Source organism: Bufo bufo, chromosome 1 (assembly GCF_905171765.1).
Source record: "Bufo bufo chromosome 1, aBufBuf1.1, whole genome shotgun sequence".
Classification (NCBI taxonomy): domain Eukaryota; kingdom Metazoa; phylum Chordata; class Amphibia; order Anura; family Bufonidae; genus Bufo; species Bufo bufo.
In genome coordinates this window covers 599,469,315-599,478,845 of record NC_053389.1, presented here as the reverse complement: position 1 = coordinate 599,478,845, position 9,531 = coordinate 599,469,315, and positions in this window count along the sequence as shown.

Here is a 9,531-nt window from a genome sequence, read left to right as displayed (position 1 = left end):
AATAGTATTGCTCTCTGTATTGATGGAAGAGCTCATTGCTATTGGGCTCTGGCACCCCCCTGTGAATGGGAACCCTGGGCGGAACCCCCCTTCCTTAGTATGCCACTTCTAGTGTGAGTAGTGTAGCATTCTGCTTCAATCATAAGTCCTTGAGGGGCAAATACAGATCCTACAGATAATGACAGATCCATCAAACGGATGATGATTGATCAGAACTGATTGTGGATGCCATGTAAAAATGGAAGCTATGAAAACAAATCTGACCCATTAAAATAAAGGACTGGATCTGAAGGGTCCACATACACCCTCAAATCTCTGTGAGTAATTTGTTTTAAACCATTGATTGCAACTAAATTCATCCCTATGTACAATAACATCCAACAAACGGCTTAGCAAAAAGCTTGACCAAATGGTTGGATGCATGTTGATACATCTTTTGAATTATTGGGTAGGCTGGTTTGCATTGCAGAAATAATATAATATATTTGCTCACCGTAGAATCAGATAAATAGGAAGCTAATTTTCACCCATTTATGACCACTGGTGGCTATAGAAATGAAGCAGATGTTTTATGGGTTGTTCAGCAGAGACGTTTATGGCAATTCAATCAGACATCAGTGGGAGTTCCAGCTGTCAAACCCCACTCATGACTCTTACAGGGATTCTTCTATCACATTTTGTAATTGAATATTCTTTAAATAGGTGGAAGCCCAACCGCTTGGACCCCTATGAATCCTGAAAACTTATCTCCCTACCTGTGGTCTTGGGACCATCTGTTAGCCTCCTGTAGGTCATACTTTTATGATATAGAAAATTGATAAGCAATAAATGTCTTAGGAAAACTCCTTTAGGCCAGTTCTGATTAGCACGGCATAAAGATTTTATTGGAGTCCCAGTTTCTGCTGTTCATTGGAATTTTTAGGCACGTTCGCTACCTCTCCAGCTGAAGTTTCACTCTCTGTATCAAAGGATTGAATAGCATTTTATTATCTAATACACACTTGCTGTCTCTCCCCAAGCAGGCTACACATATGAAAGAGTGGTGTAAATGAATATTTGTGCGAGGGAGGTCTTTTTTTTGTGTTTTTGTGTATTGATTCTTTTGCATTTAATAGAATACCCCATATAGGAATCATAACAGCAATAACAGTTCCAGGTATGATCAAACTGCCGGCTGCCACGCGTTTTATTGTTATAGGTCCCTCTCTTTTTATGTTGGTTATGGAACATATTATATTATTACTTATTGCCACGTGTTTAAACCATTGCTGGGAATATAGTTATTTCTAATATAAAAACATTTACGTTATTATTTACTACATTACTAGCTGTAGATGCTGCATTAATATCTGCTTTTTATGGCTTTAACAGTTATATGAACAGTTTGAATATTGAACCTGTGGTCTGAAACTTTTCAATACAATAATCAATAAATTCATGTCTTTGCATGCCAGGAAAACAATTTGACACATTTAATTCACATTGATGGAAAGTTCTAGGTTTTCCCATTCTAAAGGAGTTTTCTCACTTCAACTAATGGCATTTATCATGTAGAGAAAGTTAATGCAAGGGACTTACTAATGTATTGTGATTGTCCATATTGTCTCCTTTACTGGCTGGATTCATTTTTTCATCAGATTAAAGACTGCTTGAATCCAGGGGTTATGACCACCCTGCAATCCATCAGTGGTTGGTCGTGTTTTCACATTGTGGAAAAAAGCACCAGCCTATGTGCGCTCCCACGGCCCAAGCCATTAGAGAGACCAGCACTTTGTCCTGTAGTGTATAAGCACGACCACCACTGCTGGATTGCAGGGTGGTCCTAATCCCTGAATACAAGCAGTGTATAATGTGATTAAAAAATGAATCAAGCCAGTAAAGAAGACAATATGGACAATCACAATACATTAGTAAGTGCCTTGTATTAACTTTCTCTACATTATAAATGCCACTGACTAAGGCTGTTAATATCGCTGATACATAAAAAGTATAAAGATTGTAAATATTTGTTGAGAAAATGTTTGTAAACAAGTAACAACTCACCACAGAATACAAAACAGAGATAAGTTGTTTTGTAAGCTAGTAGCCTTTAAGAAATAGTTAAAGGCGTTGTCCAGGGAAAAACTATTTTTAAAATGGCTCAGCATGGTGTAATAAATAAGAAGGTATACTAATATCACCAATCCCATGTCGGTCCCAGTGATTGGCTGCAGTGGTCAAATGCCCATGTGTCGGGATGTCATTGCTGTGGCAGGAAGTAGATAATACAGGGGGGGGGGGAAGCAGTCTTGGAATGGGAGCAGCCTTTTTTCATTTCTTTACACCATACTGAGTTATTTTTTCCTCTGGATAACCACTTAAAGTAGGGAGAATCCCCAGTTCAGGACATCTATTAAATCAGTGAAGTTAGTATCATACATGTTATCCCCCCTCCCCAAATAATATAAATATAAAAAAAATTATTTCATCCGTGTTTTATGGAAAGAAGACAAAACTTTTAGCCAATTCCTGGTTAAGCCAAGCAAAGTATAATTTCCTTCTTTATGTATCTGTATGGACTACCAGATAATGCCACACTGACCTATAATTGCCCTATTCCAGATGGTATAAAATATAAGATGTATAAAATAACCCAATGCTTTAGTAATTTTCGGACTGAGAGGTAAATAAAGCAGATATTGTCAGGACTTCAGTTAAAGGGGACCCCCCCGTTCGTCCGCTGTGGTCACCGTATCTTTTGGCGTCTGATATGCTAATGAGGTGACTTGGTTATACTAGGCATGGACTTGAAGTTCTCCTGGGCGCGGTTATCTTCTCCCTGGCTGCGAGTGCATCCAATCAGAGTGCCCCGCTCTTAGCCAGTGAGAAGGAGCTCAAGTTCTCGCTTCTGTAGTAGCTACATCTGTAGTAGCTTCCTGTAGGAACTGCCGCTCCTCTTAATAAAAACAAAATGAATTCTTAAGTTGTTTTAATTGAACCAAACTGTGTATGTGTGACTATAATGATGATATATGTAAATGATTATAATATTAGAGCGAACAGATATGTTAATTGGGGAAAAATATACAATTGGAAGTAGGCTGTAGTATCCTGTTGAGCCACCTCTAGCCTAGATACAAGATGAGATACAGTTGGGCAAGGAGACATACCATACAAGTTCTCAGTGGCGTAACTACCGGGGAAGCAGCTGCTTCGGGGCCCGGCGTCCCGGCAGCGTGTGTGACTGTTTATTTTCAAGTTCATTAAATATCGATGTCTTACTGTTCAGGGCCCCTTCACAGCAGTTGACCAGGCCCCCTCGCTAATGTGATCTAATCTTACTGTCTTCTAAAGTCTTCTGATGTGTCTGGGATTCGAACCCACAACCAATGTATCAGAGGCAAAGCATTTAACCTCACAACCATAAAGGCTGCATTACAACTGATTGAAAAAAAATGAGACTTCTACTGTTATAGCTGGCTAAGTGTACATCTATACACATGACAGCTGCCCCAACACACCCAGCACTGCTATATCTCTATATGACAGCTGTCCCAGCACACTCAGCTCTGCTATATCTCTATATATGAGCAGCTGTCATGTGTATAGATGTACACTTAGCCAGCTATAACAGTTGAAGTCTCATTTTTTTTTTCAATCAGCAGTAAGGCATCTCTTATGGTCTAGAGGTTAGGTGCTTTATCTCTGATACAGAAAGTCGTGGGTTCGAATCCCAGTAGAAACCTTTTCTGAAATACAAGCACTGACTCCATATATGGACATACAGGGCGGGACACAGGAAGAGGCTGCATCGCATCGCTGACATGGAGGTAAGTAGAAGTGTTTATTTTATTTTTTTTAATACCCGACTGTTACTGCCATGGGGGGAGCGGGGGGCACTTGATACTGGCACATGGGGGGGGGGGAAGAGGCACTTGATACTGGCACATGGGGGGGGGGAAAGAGGCACCTGATACTGGCACATGGGGGGGGGGAAAGAGGCACCTGATACTGGCACATGGGGGGGAGGGGGGGTTGGCACCTGATACTGGCACATGGGGGGGGAGAGGGGTTGGCACCTGATACTGGTACCTTGGGGGGGGGGGAGAGGGGTTGGCACCTGATACTGGCACCTGGGGGGGAGGGGGGGTTGGCACCTGATACTGGCACATGGGGGGGGGGGGGAGAGGCACCTGATACTGGCACATGGGGGAGGCACCTGATACTGGCACCTGGGGGAGGCACCTGATACTGGCACATGGGGGGGAGAGGGGTTGGCACCTGATACTGGCACATGGGGAGGCACCTGATACTGGCACATGGGGGGGAGAGGGGTTGGCACCTGATACTGGCACCTGGGGGGGAGGGGGGGTTGGCACCTGATACTGGCACATGGGGGGGGAGAGGCACCTGATACTGGCACATGGGGGAGGCACCTGATACTGGCACATGGGGGGGAGAGGGGTTGGCACCTGATACTGGCACCTGGGGGGGGGGTTGGCACCTGATACTGGCACATGGGGGGGGGGAGAGGCACCTGATACTGGCACATGGGGGGAAGCACCTGATACTGGCACCTGGGGGGGGGAGAGGCACCTGATACTGGCACATGGGGGGAGGCACCTGATACTGGCACCTGGGGGGAGGGGGGGTTGGCACCTGATACTGGCACATGGGGGGTGGAGAGGCACCTGATACTGGCACATGGGGGGGGAGAGGGGTTGGCACCTGATACTGGCACCTGGGGGGGAGGGGGGGTTGGCACCTGATACTGGCACATGAGGGGGGGGGAGAGAGGCACTTGATACTGACACTTTTTTTGTGGGGGGGGGAGATGGCACTATGATACTGGGACATGTGGGGGGGGGGGAAGGAGAGAGGCACTTGATACTGGCACATGATGGGGGGGCATTATGGGGGACACTAGGCCGGCAGCCTATCAGAGGCCGGACACTGAGGGGCATCTACTGGGGCACTATATATGGGGCATTTTATACTGGTACATTATGGGGGGCACTAGCAGGAAGGGGGGAGAGGAGCACTATGGAGGCATTTACTGGGGGCACTATATAGGGGTATTTTATACTGGGACATTATGGGGGCACTATAGGGACATTTGCTCAACTGGGGGCATTACAAGGGGGTATTTTTGCACTGTCACATTATAAGGAGAATTATTACTACTGGGGGGGGGGGGGGCATTATGGTGGGCTTTATTACTCCCCCATGGTATGACCCCCTAGTAGCAGCACCAGCCTCTCCCTGCTCTGCGACCCCACTGCCCCCAAATCCTTATTATGAAATCTTTCTCATTAGGATAAAGCACAACATCAGCTCCGCCGAGCCCCCGGCCAAAGTGTTGAAGTGGCGTCCGAGATCCCCAAGGGCCAAGTAACTGTAAGTTTTCATGTGAAGTATGTTTATGTTATACACATATAGCATCCACTGTGCCACACAATATACAGTATACCTCTACACTGTGCCACACAATATACAGTATACCTCTACACTGTGCCCCACAATATACAGTATACCGCTACACTGTGCCCGACAATATACAGTATTCCGCTACACTGTGCCAAAGGAGTGGGGTTTACACAGGAGGAGGGAGGTGCGAAGCGCGCTGGGGGGGGGGGGGGGGCCCAGTCACTTCTAGTTACGCCCCTGCAAGTTCTGTATGGTATCCTGCGACACATTTACCCACAGATGTTACAGCCAGGCCTGTAGATCCTGCACACTCATAGGTTGCCAAAGCTGGCGTCCCAGCTGGTCCCATAAATGCTCAATTGGAGATAAATCTGGCGAACAGGCAGGCTATGAAAGTGTTGCAATCTGGAGGAGACATTCTTGGGAAATCCTTGCTGTGTCTGGGTAAGCATAAGGCCTCATGCACACAACCGTATGTATATTGTAGTCCTCAAACCAGCTGCGCTTTCCTAACAGAGCTGCCTATTCTTGTCCGCAAAAAGGACAAGAATCTGGCATGCTCTATGACTTGTGTAACTGTCTCAAAGATGTAATTTGGAAACCCAGCCATGGGAGGCAACGCATCATGGCCATAGGATGTCCTTCACATATCGCTGAGCTGTAAGTGTCCATTGTTTCACTACTAAGGATGACTGACTGTCATATGTGATGTCTCCCCAGATCATCACTCCACCATTTGGCTGACTGTGTTGCTCCACAGAAAAGGCAGGATTGAAACACTTATCAGGAGGGCTCTATATTCAAACCTGACCATTGTTGGATCCTAAAGAGAACTGTTCCTAAAGGCGATACAGTTCCATTCCATAGCAGTGAAGGTTTCTCGTTCATGACACTCACTGCAAATGAAGGTGACTGTGACTCGCTGTCAATAGCAGGATATGTAATGGGCTCCGCAATGCCTAATTTCCTTCTGCTAAGTGCCTTGAAATGGTCCAGGCAGTGACAGAGGTGTCTGATGAAGGTGCCAACTCAGCATGGATGGTGGACAACAAATCTGTGGGAGCTACTTGTGCTTGTCAGGTGGGGTAAAACCTACTGGTGGTCTGCTGGGCATCTGGAGCCTATTCACCATGTTTGTACGTGCGCTCATGTAACCACTGCTTCCAACACCATCTAACAGCTAGGTCAGAACAACTTAGATGTCAGCAGTTCATCAAAATAACCATCTTGCTTCTCTGAATCAAATCATGTGCCCCTCTCAAAGTCTGTCAACTGGCAAAATGTCTGAATGCATTGTAGATGTAAATTGATTGGGCTGCACTCGCTGTCCGATCTGTGAGGTGCTTCAGTGGAGTGGACTTAATCCAAGTAAATAATAGTAAGAGAAATACCACTGCACACTCAGGGTTAACATGCAAGTAAAATTACTTTATTGTGACATATCCTCCAGTAAATGCATAGGTTTAGGAAGAATATCAATTTTTGTGACTCCAAATCTAGACGTTTCGGTTAATTCAGACGTTGGTCACATAAGTCACAAATGAGAAAGGGAACAAAAATCCATTAGTAAGGAACAAAAAATGATATTGCATAATAGGCTAGATAAATGGCCAAGTAGAATGGATACCGATATATAACAAAGAGTGAGAGATAAGGGTAGAAGCCTATATGGATGTATAAAAGTGGCCCCTTTTTCCTCTTCTTTTTTTTCCTTTCTTCTGCTCTCCTTCCCTTTCCTCCCATATACACACATCATCCACACTCCTTCACACACACTTTCCAACTTCCTTTCCTGTTCGTTATCTTTTTCTACACACATATGACCACACACATCCACTATTATGTGATTCTCCGTTCTTCTCTTCCTATTTCTTTCCCTTTCTTCTGTCACTCATACATCTCCCATTGTTCACACCATCACTATACTACACTCACTTTCGCAACTTTTTCCTTTTCTTTCACTCTAGCTTCTATTCTCCTCCTTTCTCCCACATCCAATATGGCCGCACTGCCCTCAACGAGACTCTGTTTGATCTCGCGCTTCACCCATCCTACTATATGGCCTTGAGTGACTTCGCGCTCCACACAGGCGTACTGCGCTTATTTAGAGACCGCGCCCGGCGTCTTCTCCCTACACTTGCCTACAGCCTCCCACGCAGCGCATCCACCCTGTACCACGGGGTCCTCCATACTATCTCCTGACTTTCCTTTGGTAAGTTTTTCCCCTAATTAACTGCCACATCCCGCAGGACAGTATCCTGTCTCCCATCAACAATACTCTCTTTTTATTATTATATTACCTCTATTGTGCTTGAATCTTGGCCGATTTCATTTATTTCTAGAGACACCCATTATTTCCCTTCACAATATTGTCTACATTTTTGCACCATTGGTGCATTATACACCACTACATTACTAGCCTCTTACAGCCCAGGTTCCACACTGTAGTTCTTATCTCTATGGCCACTTTTATACATCCATATAGGCTTCTACCCTTATCTCTCACTCTTTGTTATATATCAGTCTCCATTCTACCTAGCCATTTAGCTAGCCTATTATGCAATATCATTTTTTATTCCTTACTAATGTATTTTTGTTCCCTTTCTCATTAGTGACTTATGTGACCGAAACCTCAAGATTTGGAGTCACAAAAATTGATATTCTTCCTAAACCTATGTATTCACTGGAGGCTATGTCACAATAAAGAAATTTTACTTGCTTGTTAACCCTGAGTGTGCAGTGGTATTTCTCTTACTTGAATGCATTGTAGAGGCATGATTAGCAGTCTATGATCTCTGACCAAGAGGTACACTACCCAAAAGTAGCATCTGAGGGCCTTTTATAGTGCAGCGTACTATATAGTGCACCCAGTGTTATACCACACCTATACTGAGATACATATCTGCCTGAGATATAACTGCATGCTGAGTTTTGCAGTATTTGGGTGAGATATTTATTTTGTCAATGAGTGCATACAATGCATTCAGAAAGTCTTCAGACCCTTTCATGTTTTGCGCATTTTGTTATGTTGTGGCCTTGTGCCAAAAATATTATTGAAAAGGAAAAACTAAAATCTTGTATTGACATTAGTAGTCAGACACTTTACTCAGGACTTAGTTGGAGCACCTTTGGCAGTGATTACAGCCTCCATTTTTCTAGGGTATGAGGCCACAAGGTTTGCACACCTTGATTTAGGGATTTTCTGCCAATATTCTGTACAGATCCTCTCAAGGTCTGTCAGGTTGATTGGGGAGTTATCCCTAAGCCACTTCTGTGTTGTTTTGGCTGTATGGTAAGGGTAATTGTCTTTATGGATGGTAAACCTTCGAACCAGTATGAGATTCAGGACACTCTGAATCAGGCTTCCATTAAGAATATCTATGTACTTTGCACCATTAAATTTTCCCTCAACTCTGACCAGTCTTCCTGTCCCAGCCACTGAAAAACACCCCCACAGTATGATACAGTACTATCACCACCATGCTTCACTGTAGGGATGTTATTGGGCAAGTGATGAGTAGTGCCTAGTTTTTTACAGACATGATGCTTAGAATTGAGGCCAAAAAGTAATATTTTGGTTTCAGACCAGATAATCTTGTTTCTCACAAACAGAGAGACATTTAGGAACTTTTTTTTGCAAACCCCAGTCGGACTTTTGTGTGTCTTTTACTGAGAAGAGACTTCTTGACCATTGGATTCTTGGTCACCTCTCTTACCAAGAGAGAATTTAATTTGGTGGGGCATTCATCTTCCATTTATCCAGAATTATGATGGCCACTGTCTTGGGAACTTTCAGTGCAGCAGAATTTGGTCCATGCTCATGGCTTACATTTTGCTCTGTTATGCATTGTCAGCTGTGAGACCTTGTATAGACAGTAGTATATCTTCCCAATGCCCAGAAAGGCCAGATTCAGGTAGGACTAAACCTGGATGTTGGGATGGTACGTCTCCATATGCTGATTTGTGGCAGTCTGGCATGGCATATGAAAACATTTCCCCATCATGATGGATGATGATACTGATCTGGAATTACATTGTCTTCTGCTGCTTTCAGCAGATGGCAGTAGATGGGTGACTCTGTGGGGGGTGGGGGGAGGAGAGGGGCCTCCTGGTTAGACACACAGC